Source organism: Anabrus simplex, chromosome 2 (assembly GCF_040414725.1).
Source record: "Anabrus simplex isolate iqAnaSimp1 chromosome 2, ASM4041472v1, whole genome shotgun sequence".
NCBI classification, from domain to species: Eukaryota; Metazoa; Arthropoda; class Insecta; order Orthoptera; family Tettigoniidae; genus Anabrus; species Anabrus simplex.
In genome coordinates this window covers 660,989,299-661,006,147 of record NC_090266.1, presented here as the reverse complement: position 1 = coordinate 661,006,147, position 16,849 = coordinate 660,989,299, and the positions used below count along the sequence as shown (strand labels likewise).

Below are 16,849 nucleotides of genomic sequence, written 5' to 3'. Positions count from 1 at the left end.
TTCTTATCTTTGTTAATGACATACCGGAAACTATAACATCATCTGAAATTCTTATTTTTGCTGATGATATTAAAATATACAAATCTATTAAGACAGTATCTGACTGTCAACAACTTCAAAACCATTTAGATTCTCTTGTAGACTGCAGCAAACTGAATAAGTAAAATTTTAATATAGGTAAATCGATAGCCTAGCCATGATATTTATTCAGAAGAAACGGAAGATTAAATATAACTATGCAATGGATACTGACATATTAACTCGTGTCAAGATGAAAATGGATTTAGGAATAACATTCAAAGAAGACTTAAGATTTAACAACCATATTCAAAAAATTATGAATAATGCTCTTAAAATGTTAGGCTTCATTATATGGAATTCATTATCATTTCGTCCAAAGACACTATTAACCTTGTTTAACTCATTTGACTTGAGTATGGCTCAATTATTTGGAACCCAATGACCACAAATAATATCAATCTTATCGAGAGTGCTCAGAAAAAGTTTTTAAACTTTATGACTTATAAAATCACATGAAATTACACAACCTTCATAAATTATTCAGGTATACTGAACCAAATGCTGTGAATAGCTTGCCCCACACATGAAGTTGCAAAGATTATAATTTCCTGTATAAAATGATGAATTTTGTAAATGATGACTCATACATATTGAAGTCGATAACATTCTATGTACCACATAAACTAAGTCATCATAGAAATAATTCTTTCCATCAAAGGCTAAGACTGAAATGCATAAGAATTCCCCAATTAACAGAGCAATAAAACTTTACAGTAATATTTATCCCCATGTTCATATTTTTAGTATGACCGACATGTAAGACTGTACTACTGAATATAATGTAATAGATTATGAAGACATTTTTTTTTTTAAGAGGAAAACTGGTAACCTAGTATAAATGTTGTCAACCATGCTTTTAAATATATTCATTCCAAGTGGAAATCATGTTTAAATAATTGTTTTAAATATTATACTAAATTCAATTTGAATTTATTAGTACTGTAATGTACCTAAATCATTTTGTTTTTTAGTAATGTGATTTGTGTGTCACAGGAATCAATTTTTAAGTTTACTCTAGCTATATATTGTTTTTGTTTTAATTTGTAGTTCTAACGTATAAGTAAGAGTTGTCGTGAACATTGTAATTGGGACTCATGACCTGTTATGTTCAAAATAAATAAATAAATAAATAAATAAATAAATAAATAAATAAATAAATAAATAAATAAATAAATAAATAAATAAATAAATAAATAAATAAATAAACAAATCAATCAATCAATCAATCAATCAATCAATCAATCAATCAATCAATCAATCAATCAATCAATCAATCATCCAGGTCAACGGGGATGCTGCTGCCATCTGGCTTACCACAATAGGATCCATCACCTTGGTTTAAGCACACCCCCTTCAACACCTCCCACCCCTACACATTAAAGCTCAGCCTACTCCTACTCGCTATCGAATTCTTACCTGCATAATACAAGGTGTAGACCCCTCTATTACTGAAGATAACATCATAATACCAATATAATGGTCCGTTATTGGACATTATAAATTTTCCAGCTATCTCATTCTTGGTTGCCTGCGTTTCGCCCTCGTGTGCTAAGTTAGGCTCATCAGTTGGGACTTAGCACACCACCCAAGACGCAAGGCTAGTGCATACCGTTGAGGCCACTGCATAGGCTATTTGAAGCCACCAGCAGTGCCAATGCACTATGAGAGCTATGTCTCATTTCCAAAAATAGATGCCTGCCTGGCCATCAAATGATATAGATGTTGATTCCCATAGGGAACCTAAAATATTTGTCCTGAATGAGTAAATTTATAATACCAATATAATGGTCCGTTATTGGACATTATAAATTTTCCAGCTAACTCATTCTTGGTTGCCTGCATTTCGCCCTCGTGTGCTAAGTTAGGCTCATCAGTTGGGACTTAGCACACCACCCAAGACGCAAGGCTAGTGCAGACCGTGGAGGCTTACTTACATACTTAAACAAGTTATTTCATTCCCCTTGCGAGGAGGGGCGGGCCATCAGCTCTACTAAGGAGCTCTTGGGCCGTAGAGTGGGAAAAGAATGGAAGAGTTATAAACTGAAAAACTTAGGTGTATGTCGTACACACCAGAAAAGGAAAAAAGTTAAGGAATCTGGCGTAAGGGCACCAGCACAACAAGCCGGGACCCAGGGCGAAGCCCCCCAAAGAACCCCGCGCAGGCAAACCCCCGTGAACACGAGAGGGAAAGGAGGGGAGAATTTTATTAAAAGTAACGTATCTCGGGCACGCATTACAGAAAAAGGTTGTTACAGTGAAGAAGTACAATAGTGTTTACATAGAGTGTGGAGGGACGGGGAGGGTGGAGGGGGGGGAAGGTATAGGGAGAAGGACACGGGTAGGATTGGAGAAGGAGATAATAGAGGTTGGTGGTGATGTTAGTGATGGAAGTGGCAAGGAGACGGAGAATTTCCAGGATAGAGAGAGGCGGGAGGCTGGAAGGTGGCGGCGGTGGGGTAGGTGGCGGTGGAGGTAGTGAGCGAGATAGGGTGGGGTGGAGAGGAGAGCGGACGGTGCGGGGAGGGGAACGAGAAGGCTCCACACGATAGGTTCGCCGGTGAAGATGAACGCCATCAGTCAGCAGGCGGTGGACGTCTTCATTGGTGGGCAGCTGAAGGAGAACCATATATGTCGGGCCTTGAGCGTTGAGGATGCGGAAGACGCGCCGTACCGGAACTCCTGCCTGGTGAAGATCGTGCAAGACGTCGTTTTCGGCAATAGCAGGGTCAACGTCACGAAGAACACAGCTGAAAGACGTAGGTGGTGGAGCAGGCTCGGGATCGCCAGACGCAGTTGCAGAGGCCAGCTGTGCAGTGGTGGCGGTATCCATAAGCTCCGGAGGAGGCAGGGAGGGACTGGGAACGGTCGTAGAGAGGGAGGAGGGTGGGGTAGACATGATAGGAGAGGGATGACTGAAGGTAAGAGTGACAGTGGAAGAAGACGGGGAGAGACGAAGAGAAGTGGCGACAATAGTGGTGGTGGTCGTAGACAGTGGGGGTGTGAGAGGGGTGATGGGAGGAGGAGGGGGGGGAGCCGTTACGGTGAGAGGGAAGTCAGGATCGGAGGCCAATTGTCGCAAAATATGATCAGGAGTAGGAAGAGCTTGATACGCGCGACCAAAGAGCAGGAGGTCACCACGGACGACAGCATAATAGGCCAGTTGTGGGTCGTGGAAGAAGACCACAACATCTGGAGATGGCTGGCCAGAGGAAGCATCCTGAAGACGTAGAACCACTCGAACAGCGACCCCGGAGTTACAAAGCCATTGACGGATTGCCTCAGGAGAATATGCAGTGTCCACGTTCTTAACGAGACAGGAAGAGGCCATAGTGGGGAGGCGACAGCCAACAAGGCGTCTGCCCAATTGTACTTGTTGTGGGCCAGTTGAGAAGGCGGAGAGGTGAGCGCCACCCAACCGAAACAAGACGTGGACAGGCGAAGAGAGAGAGAGTCCCGACACCGTGGAGGCTTGCTTGCTGCTTGCTTCAATGCTTTCATTCCCCACCCTGAAGGGGTGGGGCGGGCCACCTAGAGGGTGTCGCCCTCTCTCTGGCCAAGAGATGCGGGCGGGTTGGGGAGATGTGATGGAAGAAGGAGGTGGGTAAAGGATGTGGAGAGTTGGGAGAGGAATTGTGCCTATGCCTGGGTATTACACAATTGCTTTATTTAAGTCATAAGTACATGATACATAAAACATATATGATTTACGAAAGGGTGTGAGGGATAAGGGGGTGTGCAAGGGGGAGAGATGAAGTGTAGAAGGAAGTGCTGGGGTAAAGGTGCAAGGTAAAGAGATGAAGGCTGGCTGTCATGTGATTAAGTGAAGTGAGGAGAAGTCGAAGGAGTTCAAACGTTGGGATGGTTGGGGGGATGAAACCAGTCGGAGGAAGGGGAGGACAAACTGGTGGAGATGGGTAAACAGGAGGAGGGTCCGGCCGGGGTCGGCGACGAGGAAAGGTAAATCGGGTCGAAGGTTGGGGAGGCGAACGGGAGGGTTCCACACGATGGTGACGGTCATATAGCTTGATCCCATGAGTGATGAGTTGGTTCACGTCTTCGGGCGTCGGCAGGTGGAGGCGAACTAAAAACGTTGGACCATCAGCGTTGTGTATCCGAAGTGCTCGTTGTACGGGCAGTCCTTGCTGACGGAGGTGAGTAGCGATGATGTCAGTAGGAATACTTGGGTCCACCCCGCAAGCAACACAGCTGTAGTTATGAGTACGGTTGGGCGACGGTGGTGGTGATGGTGAATTGGCCATGTTTGTTGAAGTCCCAGTGTTTGTTCGCTCGGCAGGTGGCTGGGAGGTTATACACTGAGGTCTTGGTTGATCAGTGGTGGGAGGGTTAGGGAGTGTAGACATCATAAGGGGTAAAGGATGGGATAGAGTTGTAGTGGTGGTAGGGTGGGTTGGGGAGGTGGATGCAGTGGTGGTGGTGACGGTGGTGGTAGTAGTTGTGGTGGTAACAGGGTTGGTATGACTAGGGAACAACGGTGGCGATGGAGGAGGGGGTGAGGTTACGACGGGCGAAGCAGTTGTAACAGGCGTAGTAGGTTCATCTTCTGGCAGCTGGGCTAATATATATGATGGAGTAGAGGTCGCTCGGTATCGGTAGCCATGGAGGAGCGCTCCGGTTGCTTGTAGGCGATTGCGGTCGTCTTCAAAGGCAAAATACAGAAGTACATCGGGAGATGGGTCGGGGCCATCATAGAGCCGTGAGGCGCTATGGACGCCGGTCCCGCGGAGGGCAGTCTGGATGTCGTCGTTGGAGAGAGCAAGGCTGACTTCTTCGATGATACAGGTATACATGGTGGGAGGCCGACTTCCAACTAGGTGTCAGGCCGTTATGCGTGTTTGGGATCGGCGGGGTGAAATAGTAGAGGTGTGGAATCACCCGGCCGAACAAAAAGAGACCTTGCGTGGAGAAGCGATTTTCCTCCTGGATAATACTTTTTATATCAGTCCTTCTCCCCCCGTGGAGGCCACTGCATAGGCTATTTGAAGCCACCAGCAGTGCCAATGCACTATGAGAGCTATGTCTCATTTCCAAAAATAGATGCCTGCCTGGCCATCAAATGATATAGATGTTGATTCCCATAGGGAACCTAAAATATTTGTCCTGAATGAGTAAATTTATAATACCAACATAATGGTCCGTTATTGGACATTATAAATTTTCCAGCCAACTCATTCTTGGTTGCCTGCATTTCGCCCTCGTGTGCTAAGTTAGGCTCATCAGTTGGGACTTAGCACACCACCCAAGACGCAAGGCTAGTGCATACCGTGGAGGCCACTGCATAGGCTATTTGAAGCCACCAGCAGTGCCAATGCACTATGAGAGCTATGTCTCATTTCCAAAAATAGATGCCTGCCTGGCCATCAAATGATATAGATGTTGATTCCCATAGGGAACCTAAAATATTTGTCCTGAATGAGTAAATTTATAATACCAATATAATGGTCCGTTATTGGACATTATAAATTTTCCAGCTAACTCATTCTTGGTTGCCTGCGTTTCGCCCTCGTGTGCTAAGTTAGGCTCATCAGTTGGGACTTAGCACACCACCCAAGACGCAAGGCTAGTGCATACCGTGGAGGCCACTGCATGGGCTATTTGAAGCCACCAGCAGTGCCAATGCACTATGAGAGCTATGTCTCATTTCCAAAAATAGATGCCTGCCTGGCCATCAAATGATATAGATGTTGATTCCCATAGGGAACCTAAAATATTTGTCCTGAATGAGTAAATTTATAATACCAATATAATGGTCCGTTATTGGACATTATAAATTTTCCAGCTAACTCATTCTTGGTTGCCTGCGTTTCGCCCTCGTGTGCTAAGTTAGGCTCATCAGTTGGAACTTAGCACACCACCCAAGATGCAAGGCTAGTGCATACCGTGGAGGCCATCATCATCATCACAAGGTTAGTTCATTCCCACTCCTCTGAGGAGCTCTTTGGCCATTAGGAATAGAAAAGAAAAGAGAGCAAGACAGCATTAGAGAAGGTATGTATGGTACATACCGAAAAGGAGAGTATGAAAGAAATGGCGTAAGGGGACCGGGACGACAAGTCGGGACCCAGGGGAGACCCGCAAAGCACTCCGGACGAAGAAGACCCCCGCGAACACCGGAAAAATTTGAGAAAAGGTTTCCTTTATTAGAGATGGTCCTGGGCGCGGATGTGAAGAAAATATTACATTGTATGACAATAGTAAGACTTTACAAAGAAAATGTACAAGAGTATTCAGATATGTTGGGCAGAAACAGGTAGAGAGGACGGGTGGAAGGTATAATTAGACGGACACGGGTAGTGTTGGAGAAGGAAATAATATAGGGTAGTGGAAAGGTTTGTAACGTAGGTGGCCAGTAGACGGAGTAGGTCCAAGATCGGAAGAGGCGGCAGGGGAACAGGTAAGTAGGAAGTAGGGATCGGAGGTTGGTGTAGGGGTGGGGTGGGTGGCGGCGCGCATGGCGAGCGAGACGAAGCGGTGGTAGGAGGAGAACGGACAGGCGATGGTGGCGAAGAAGGGGGGGGTCGGGCGTGCCGCGGCGGGGAGCGAGAGGGCTCCACTCGATGGGTTCGGCCGCGAAAGCGGACTCCGGAGGTGATGAGACGATCCACGTCGGCGAAGGAAGAGAGTCGGAGGCGGACCATGAAGGTCGGACCAGCGTTCTTGTAGATGCGGAAAACCTTGCGGACCGGAACACCCTCCATTTGCAGTTCTTGGAGAATATCCTTGTCGGCGACAACAGGATCGATCCCACGGATGACGCAGCTTGGTGATGAAAATTGTTGACGTGGTGATGTAGAGGCATAAGGGGCATCCGGGAGAGGGGGCAACTGGGGAGATGATAGGGGTGTAGAAATGAACCAATGGAAACCACCAGACGACCATCGCCGCCACCGCCCGACTGCAATGAACCTCCGCCACCACCACCGCCCGAGTGCAACCCCAGCTGCGTCGTGAGAGGAGTCAACCCGGGCATACCTCAGCACCTCATCCATCAAGAAATTCGATAGGCCGGAATCCACCTCCTACGGGCTTCCAGGATATACAACGCCACCGGACCCACCTATATGCTGAGGCTACAACTGCAAACTCCCCAAGAAGCCCAAAGATTGATCGAGCAGGGGATCAGACTATTCGGCCGCCAACATCGAGTGGAGCCATCCCGATCTCCCCCGCAACCCTCCCCCCGCCCATCCACCTCACACAACCGCACCCGACTCCCCAATCCACAATCCCATCAACTAAACTCTCAGACCCGAACCTACCTACTCCAAGTCCTTCTCACATCTTTACTCAACTTCTCCACCCTATACCAACAAGTAACCCAATTCCTTCTACCTAACCTCCAACAATAACATGTATCACTGTCTTATAACAATTGTCTTATACCAATCGTAAATCATAAAGCTCTGTAAACCATAATTGTAAAACCCATGCATATATGTAATCTCTGTATCTTAAACTCAATAAAAAGCACAGGAACAGATCTACACCCTTAGCCAAGAGGCCAAACACCCTAACTCCTCCAAATCCAAAGCTCCTTTATTCTAACTAAAAACCACTCCAAATCCCCGAACCCCGCCAAATCTCCTGGCCAGAGAGAAGGCGTTACCTTCTAGGTGGCCCGCCCCTTCCCCTCAGGAAGGGGAATGAAAACATCCCCCTTGGTCCTTGGCCTCCCAGCCAGCGATTCACGCCAGCCAGCGCTTCCTAGCGACCCGGAGAAGAACCGCCAACCAGCGAAAACCAACCGGCAGAGCATCCTAGCGGAGCAGCAGGTATCACCTCTCCAACACACCGGTAAGCTGCCTCTCTCTCTTTCTGTCCGTCCAGCGAGGGCCCCTACACCGTAAGCCGGTGCGACTCCCCAGTGGAGTTTAAAAAAGCATTCGGACAGGTGGACGAAGTGGCACTTGAGGGGTTACACCCCAGGACTGTTTGGTTTGGTGTAGGGGCCAACTGAGGGCAGCTAGAGGTGTCTCCTGGCTCGACTGGGTGCACCTAGGTTCCTCCAGGTGTACCAACACCAGTTAGCACTCGCCATCAATAGACGTTCATGTTAGAATATAACGAGTGCTACAGTGCTAAAGTAGTGTGAGTGCTCGCTATTACTGTGAGTGAACTGTACTCCGGACAGTGCTACCACCATGACATCAACCAGTGCTGCCACCAGTACCACACCTACCAACACCTTAATCCAGGCCAGTATGGACCTACAATCCAGCACAATCTCCAGCCATGCCTACATACGCGGATAATTTTAGAAACTCCAGCCACCACCTCCCAGTCTCTCCAGCCGCAGACCGCGGCACCTCCCAGGCCGTCGCCAAAAGAGCTCACTCCAGCCCCATGGGAAATGTGGAAGTCAGCCGCGACCAAAAGTACAGGCACTTCAGCAACCACCCAACCTTGACCACGACAACACCAACCCCGCCACCTCACCCAATACCGCATCCAACACCGAGTTCCCCCCCCTCTCCGGAGCCCACCGACCCGTCACCAACCCCCGGTCCCTCCAAAAAAACCCCACCGGAACCCACACCTTCCTAATCGAAAATCCCTCTCCCGAATACAGACAACCCCAGAAAATATTCAGGAAACTAATGCAATTTAACTTCAATAGACAGGAAATAGCCGACATTCGCCTTACTAACAATGGGGTAATTATTAAAGTAAACGGGGATACAGCCGCACAACGGCTAAAGAACTCGGTGGGGACAGCCCAATTTGGGTCAAATAAACCCCTACAAACCCTCTCCCAACGCGCCCTTAAAGAACGACCCCCACCACCCCGCCATAGCCTGTTCAGCTGTGTTATCCGTGGGGTGGACCTTGACATTTCAGAAAATGAAATAATAGAGGAACTGAACGCAGAAGGCATTCCCGTACGGAAGGCATTTCGAATCAAAAACAACTCAGGGCCTACTTATATGGTCAGGATACTCCTCCCCACACCCCAGGACGTAGACAAGCTACTCACGGAAGGAGTCTACATCTACCGACATCATCATCGGGTGGAACCCTCCCTCGCCCCAGGCCCCCAACCCCTCAGGTGTGAGCGGTGTCTGACTTACAATAAACATGACACGGCCCACTGTACCGCCGAACGACCAGTATGTAGTCACTGCACACAATCGCACCCCACCTCCCGATGCCCCAACGCCCAACTCCCACCCAAATGTAACACCTGCGGAGAATCCCACCCAACCTACTCCCTCAAATGCAAAGCTCGCCCCCAACCTCCGGAAAACCAACCTGAGCTAGTAGCCCCATTCCAAACCACAGATGCCCCCACCCAACCCAACCAATCCATCTTCCCCCCACCAACCCTAGAAGATATAATCCGCTTTGTCACCCTCTCCCCCATGAACATACACCCCTACCACCGATCACTGGTAAAATCCAAACTACAGGCAGCGGCTAACCAAACCCTCAACGCACACTTCCAAACTTCCCACTCCGGACTAAACACCCATTTCCACTTCACCCGCCTAGAAACACAAGTATAATGGCCCTTAATCCTTCCCGGCGTTCTCGGTCCCAGGAACCCATCTCCATCCTCTTCCTCAACATTCAATCCTTCCACTCCAAACGACTACTCCTAAAATCCCTGGCCTCACAACATTCCACCCACGCTATCCTTCTCAACGAAACCATGCTCCGTCCCTACCAATCCGCCCACATCCCCGGCTTCGCCATCCACCGCGCTGACCACCCCCACGACATAGGACGAGGGGGCTCAGCCATTGCCATCCGTTCCTCCCTCCCCACCCGCCCACACACCCAACCCCACCCCCACAACTTCCAAGAATCCGTCATAACAACCGTATACTTCCGTTCCCGAGTCCTACACCTAGCAACCATATACCACCGGTCGAACATCCCTCTCCCCCTAGACTTCATCACCTACCTATGCGACACCTTCCCCCACTTTATACTCATAGCAGACCTCAACCTAACCCACCGATCCCACCGAGCCATGACCGAACTTCAAAACCTCCTGAGCGACCACAACTGCTCCCTAATACCCTTCCCTGGCCCCACCCGCCCCACCTCCAACACCACACCAGATGCCTTAATTGCCCACAACTCTCTAACCCATCTCATCACAGTACAACTTTTACCCAGCATAGGAAGTGACCACATCCCAGTCCTACTCCAAATCCCATCCACCAATCCACGTCCTCCCCCACCACCCCCTAGACCAATCCTCAACTTCTCCAAAGCCAACTGGCCCGCCTACCAAGCCTCACTCAACCAAGCACTCGAGAACCCCCCTCCATTTCCGACCGACCAACCATCCGTTGATAACATGAACACATTTATCCTCTCCGCCATAACCACAGCATCCGAATCCAGTATCCCCTTAACTCTCCACTCCCCCTCCCAACCCCGACTCCACCCCCGTTTCGTACACCTCCAAAAACTATCCCACTCCTACCACCGAGAATTCATGCGGTCCCGAGACCCCTACTTCCTACGCCTCCATCGCCAAATCCTTCGAACTATCCGCAATTACCTAACAGCCCATACCCGCCGCTCCTGGGCACAAACCTGCTCCAAACTAGACTCCCTAAAAACCCAACCCGCTAAATTCTGGGCCAAACTTAACATCCTCCTCGGTACCAAACCCACACCCAGATACCCCATCATCCACAGAGGCATAGCTCCAGCAAACACCGAGGAAAAACTGGAAGCCTTTGCTCAATACTTCCACCAACGCTTCAACACCCACGGAGACCCCCACTTCGATAGAACCAACACTGATCTATACCTAAACCACGCCTCCTCCCCACAACTCACACCTTCCAACAACCACACCCTCTCGAACCACGCCCTAGACGTACCTATCTCCCCGGCAGAAATACAGTCGGTCCTCTCCAAATCCCGGAACACCGCTCCAGGACCCGACAAAACCCGGTACCCTCACATCCGTCACGCACCCCATAACCTACTATCCCTACTGGCTGACCTATACACCTATATCCTCCGCACTGGGTTCTACCCCACACCCTGGAAACACACCACAATGCTCCTTTTTCCCAAACCAGGCAAACCACCCTCCGAACTAGGCTCCTACCGCCCCATCATCCTTATCACAGTTTTAGCAAAAATCCTAGACATAATCCTAGTCCGCCGCCTTCACCCTCATCTACAATCCCACCACCTCCTACCCACATCCCAATTCGGATTCCGCCCAAAACTATCCACCGAAGACCAACTCCTCAGACTTGTCCAAACAACTGCCAACAACTTCAATCGAGCACGCCCCACCCTATTAATCACTTTCGACTTCCAGCTCGCATTCGACTCCGTCTGGCACCCCGCCCTCCTATTCAAACTCAGATACTTTGCCATCCCCACCTCCTATGTCCGATTCATCTCCTCCTACCTCACAAACCGCTCAACCCAAATCTCCATCAGGAACCAACTCTCACCCACGTTTCCCCTCACATTAGGCGTCCCGCAAGGCTCACCCCTCTCCCCACTGCTATTTATCCTGTTTGTGGCTGACATCCCTCAACCTCCCCCCCCCCCCCATCCAACTCCTACAGTTCGCAGATGACACCGCCATCCTAGCCCCCCTACACTCCGTCCAAGCTATAAACCGCACAGTCCAACCTTACCTCAACTCCTTCCTCACATGGTGCGACCGGTGGCACCTAAAACTCAACCCTGAAAAGACCCAATCCATCCTATTCCGACGAAGACGGGGAAAAATCAGTATATCCCGTAACCCAGACAACCTCCAACTCCAGATCCAGAGATCCCCCATCCAAACCCAACCCACCCTCAAATACCTGGGCATCCTCTTTGACCAACATCTCACATTCCACCCCCCACTTCCAATACCTAAAATCCAAAACCGCCACCCGAGCTCGGTTAGTGCGCCGCCTGGCCGGGACCCGGTGGGGCCTAAAAACCTCACTGCTCCTGCATACCTATAAATCCCTTGTCCGACCCCAAATCACTTATGTCCTCATCACCTGGGCAGCCGTTGCCAAATCCCACCTGAACCTGTACCAACCCCTACCCTCCATAGAACGCCGCACTGTCCGCCATGCACTCCGACTCCCCTTCCGATACCCCACGGCCGACCTACTTCAAATATTCCCCTTCCCACCACTTGACACCTACGTCCTCACCCAATTCCACCGATCCTACCACCGAGCCCTCGAACGGGATAACCCATCCCTCAACCTACTACTCCGCGGAGACCCACTCCCCAATCCCCACTTCATCCAAACTCCATACCACCTCTACCGATCCCTCCCCCCACCTGATGGGGGCGATGCATAGAGGAACAGGCTATGATGTCTAATCCAGCTGCCAAATCACCATAACCACCCAAAAACCCGAACCCCCTCCCAATTATCGACATCAAGCAAAAACCACGAGCCCCACCGAGCTCATCCCCCCCCCCCCCCAATCAACAACACCCAAGCAATGTTACTAACTTGTGTCAATTTTGTTACAGAAGCAGGGTATATCAGCAACACGCGACCCCATTGATCGTAAGGACGAGAGGTATAACCCAACAAATATATGTCACCAAACAACTGCAAATTATTCACATTATAAAACCCACAGTAATCAGTTGTACACAATGTAAAGAAGCATATACTGTAAAAAACCACAATAATCAGTTGTAATAATGTAAATAACATTATACTACAAGAACTTCAATAATTCTGTGTAGATAATGTATCCAGAGCAGGTAAATAATTGTAAAACCTCAATAATCCTGTGTAGATAATGTAACCAGAACATGTAAATAATTGTAAATAACCATATATTATAAAATCCTTGTACAGAATGCATTCAGAATGTAATCAGATCACACACAAGTTAGGAACACACATTGTAAATATCCTTATAACCCCCCAATAAAAAAAAATAAAAAAAACGGGGGTTAAGGATATCCTTCAGAACACAAACATACAATCAGACAGGGAAGAAGAAGAAGACAAGAACAAGAACAAACACCATTGTATAAACCAAAGTAAAAATCAATGTAAATACTCCAAATTGTAAAATATGGAAAAATACTGTATATACACTGAAAGATCAATAAATACTTAGCCGAGAGGTCGAGACCCCCTCCCAACTCCTTCACCAATTACAAAGCTCCGTCCCTCTTTTCCAACTCCAGCAATCCCCCAAACCCGCCGAATCTCCTGGCCAGAGAGAAGGCGTTACCTTCTAGGTGGCCTGCCCCTTCCCTTCGGGAAGGGGAATGAAAACATCCCCCTTGGTCCTTAGTGGTCCTCCACGGTATGCACTAGCCTTGCGTCTTGGGTGGTGTGCTAAGTCCCAACTGATGAGCCCAACTTAGCACACGAGGGCGAAACGCAGGCAACCAAGAATGATTTAGCTGGAAAATTTATAATGTCCAATAACGGACCATTATATTGGTATTATAAATTTACTCATTCAGGACAAATATTTTAGGTTCCCTATGGGAATCAACATCTATATCATTTGATGGCCAGGCAGGCATCTATTTTTGGAAATGAGACATAGCTCTCATAGTGCATTGGCACTGCTGGTGGCTTCAAATAGCCTATGCAGTGGCCTCCACGGTATGCACTAGCCTTGCGTCTTGGGTGGTGTGCTAAGTCCCAACTGATGAGCCCAACTTAGCACACGAGGGCGAAACGCACTCAACCAAGAATGAGTTAGCTGGAAAATTTATAATGTCCAATAACGGACCATTATATTGGTATTATAAATTTACTCATTCAGGACAAATATTTTAGGTTCGTTATGGGAATCAACATCTATATCATCAGAAGATAACATCCTCGCAGAACTTAAAGCCGAAGGCATCCCACCGAAAAAGGTATTCAGGATAAAAAACTCAACAGGACACACCTACATGGTTTGAATCCTACTGCCGACACATGAAAATATAGACCGAGTACTGGCCAGCGGAATTTCAATCTACAGACACCATCACAAGGTGGAGCCATTCCAAGCACCGCCACTACAATCCATCAGGTAAATGAAATTAAATGGCGTATGGCTTTTAGTGCCGGGAGTGTCCGAGGACAATCCATCAGGTGTGAGTGATGCCTCACATATAATAACCACCCTACCACTCAGTGTATGGCTAAACATTGTGTATGCGGACATTGCAGCCGAGAGCACTCTACAAGTTGCCCCAATATCCGTCACCCTCCTCTGCGTCAAACTTGTGGAAACAATCATACAGCATATTCATGCCATTTCAGAAGCTGGCCTGCACCTCCTCAAAACAGATCAGAGCTCATAGCTCCTATAGGACCCATCGACATGCACACACCACTCGACCATTCCCTCTTCCCAACACCTATAGTTGAAGATATTCCCTGCTCTTTAACCCTCTTGGAGCCAAGAGCCGATCTGGTCGGCCGCTCTCCATCAGCTGGAAGAGGCCAGAGCTCCGCCTCCACTCTACTACTGTAAAATGCCAGGCCGTTTTCAGTGGAAATACATGTATTTTAAAATTCGCGTATATCTACCGGTGTATGGCAAATACCGGCATGAAATTTTCTACATATTGACTACGTAGAATTAGAAACTTATTTGGAGTGATATAAAGAGTCAAAGACGTTTTATTGTTGATTTATAGTTGTCGATAACATTTATTTTTAGGAAGAGAAAAATATTTTCGCACTTTCTCTCTCAATATCTACTTTGAAAAAATAATTTACGATACAGAAGAATATATGTAATTATGTATAATGTATTTCTAAATACAATTCTATAGAATAACTAATTTGAACGAGAAAAATAAAAACGTAATAAATAGATAATCAAACATATGTCACTAATAAAAACAAGACAATTTTACTCACCGATAAAATTCGCATGTATGTATCGATGTTTGGCAAATACTGACAACATATTTTCTACGTGCGGACAACACAGTATTAAAATAATTCAGAATTATTAAATAAGTAAAAAATAGTAGTTGATATAATAGTTTTTAGTTTTCAGAAAAATGTTTCTCGTTTTCGGTTGGAGTATATATTACAAAAATAATTTTACAATACAACAGAATTTACAAAATTAAGAAATGTATGGCACTAAACCCGTGATTTGCTTTGACCTACTAAGCGACCGCTGCGTAGTTCGGTACCTGCATTTTACGAGGTGAATCGTGGTCAGTGAGACGGATCCTCTCAGCAATTGTTCTTGTTCTTCCAGACCGGGGTCGCCCTCTCACCCTCAGATATCTCCTCAAATGCAATCACTTAGGGTGACTTAGATTGAGTGAACCTCGAACCAACCCTCAGGACCAGGCGAAAATTCTTGACCTGGGCAGAAATCGAACCCATGACCTTCGGGTGAGAGGCAGGCACGCTACACTTGGCCCGCGGAGATCGGCATTTAGGTAATGATAGAGGACTATATGTGACTATAAGGTTTAGCAGAGAGTAAGTGAAAAGTAAATTGAAGTGTGATATGGGCGGAGAATCAGACGGTAGGGCATGCTTAGGACCAAGAACTTCCTTGAAGGAGACAGGAGGTCGAGGAATGTTGTCGGGTTCAGTGCAACAAATTTCCACAAAATGTTCTCCAGAGACATCATCATCATTTGTAAACACAGGAAACGACTCTTGTGAAAGGTATAACACCCTCTTAGAACTGCCAAAGCAAGGCCAGGCACACAATAATGTGTAGCCCCTTTACTACAGGTTGTAACAAAAGTATGCACGTCACTATACGTTGCCTCAAAATTATGTATATCACAGAAATTTAAGCAGGCCGATGTAATCGGCTCTGGCAACTTCCAACTGGATTGTTAACGGCCAACCAGATTGGCTCTGGCAATTTAAAGGACGGATGCTCGCACTACCGCCTGGCACAAAGAGAGTTAACCATTTCCCTACTGAATATTTATCCCATCACAGATCGCTAGTGCTCACTCATATACAAGCTGCGGCGAACAAAACATTCAACCTCCATTTTTCAACCTCTCACTCAGGCTTAAACTCCCGCTTCAGTTTCAGACCTTTTTAAACCCTCATCTTAAAGCACTCCACATTCTCGAACTCCATCCAATAAGCTCAATCTTTCATACATTTCTTCACTCATACTGTAAACGTAACCACTCAAAATTATGATACAAACTTGTTGGTGTGTCAGTGTGCTGGGAAATAAATTATTTTTGTATTTAAATTCAGTTTTCTATTTTCATACAAGTCCTTCCAGGCATAGGATGGCAAGAAAATTCCTAGTATATAATTTTTAAAAACTGTAGATTGCACGTACTTTGTACATAAAAAAAAGATAAAATAAACAAGTATATTGTAAAATCCTTAGGCATAGGCAAAATTCCTCTCCCATCTCCTCCTCCTTCACATCTTTTACCCACCTCTTTTTTCCATCACATCTCCTCAACCCGCCCGCATGCTTTCTCCAGAGAGAGGGCATAATCTACTAGGCGGCCTGCCCCAACCCTTAAGGTTGGGGAATGAAAAAATTTATAAATAGATAGAAGCCTCCACTGTATGCACTAGCCATGCATCTTGGTAGGTGTGCAACTTACCAACTGATGAGCCTAACTTAGCACATTGGTGCGAAACGCTGGAAACCGGGAAAAGTTATAATGTCCAATAACGGACCAACTAAAATTGGTATTACAAGTGGTATGTTCCGAGCTGTCAGTGGAGATATGGCGTGGAATGACATTAGTAGATGAATAAGTTGGAATTCTAGAGGACAAATTGGAGCAAATATTAATTTATAGGAAAGGGAGTTAGGGATT

The 16,849-nt window shown here is 47.2% G+C and overlaps 1 long non-coding RNA gene across 1 annotated transcript in view; it reads left to right on the top strand.

Annotated features, from left to right (window-relative positions):
* LOC136863013 (uncharacterized) overlaps window positions 1–13,182 on the top strand; it is a 44,444-nt gene extending 31,262 nt beyond the window's left edge. The window contains exon 2 of the long non-coding RNA XR_011017828.1: window positions 12,572–13,182. This is a non-coding gene — a long non-coding RNA (uncharacterized lncRNA). The remainder of the gene's footprint in view (window positions 1–12,571) is intronic.
* The last annotated feature ends 3,667 nt before the right edge of the window (window positions 13,183–16,849 follow it).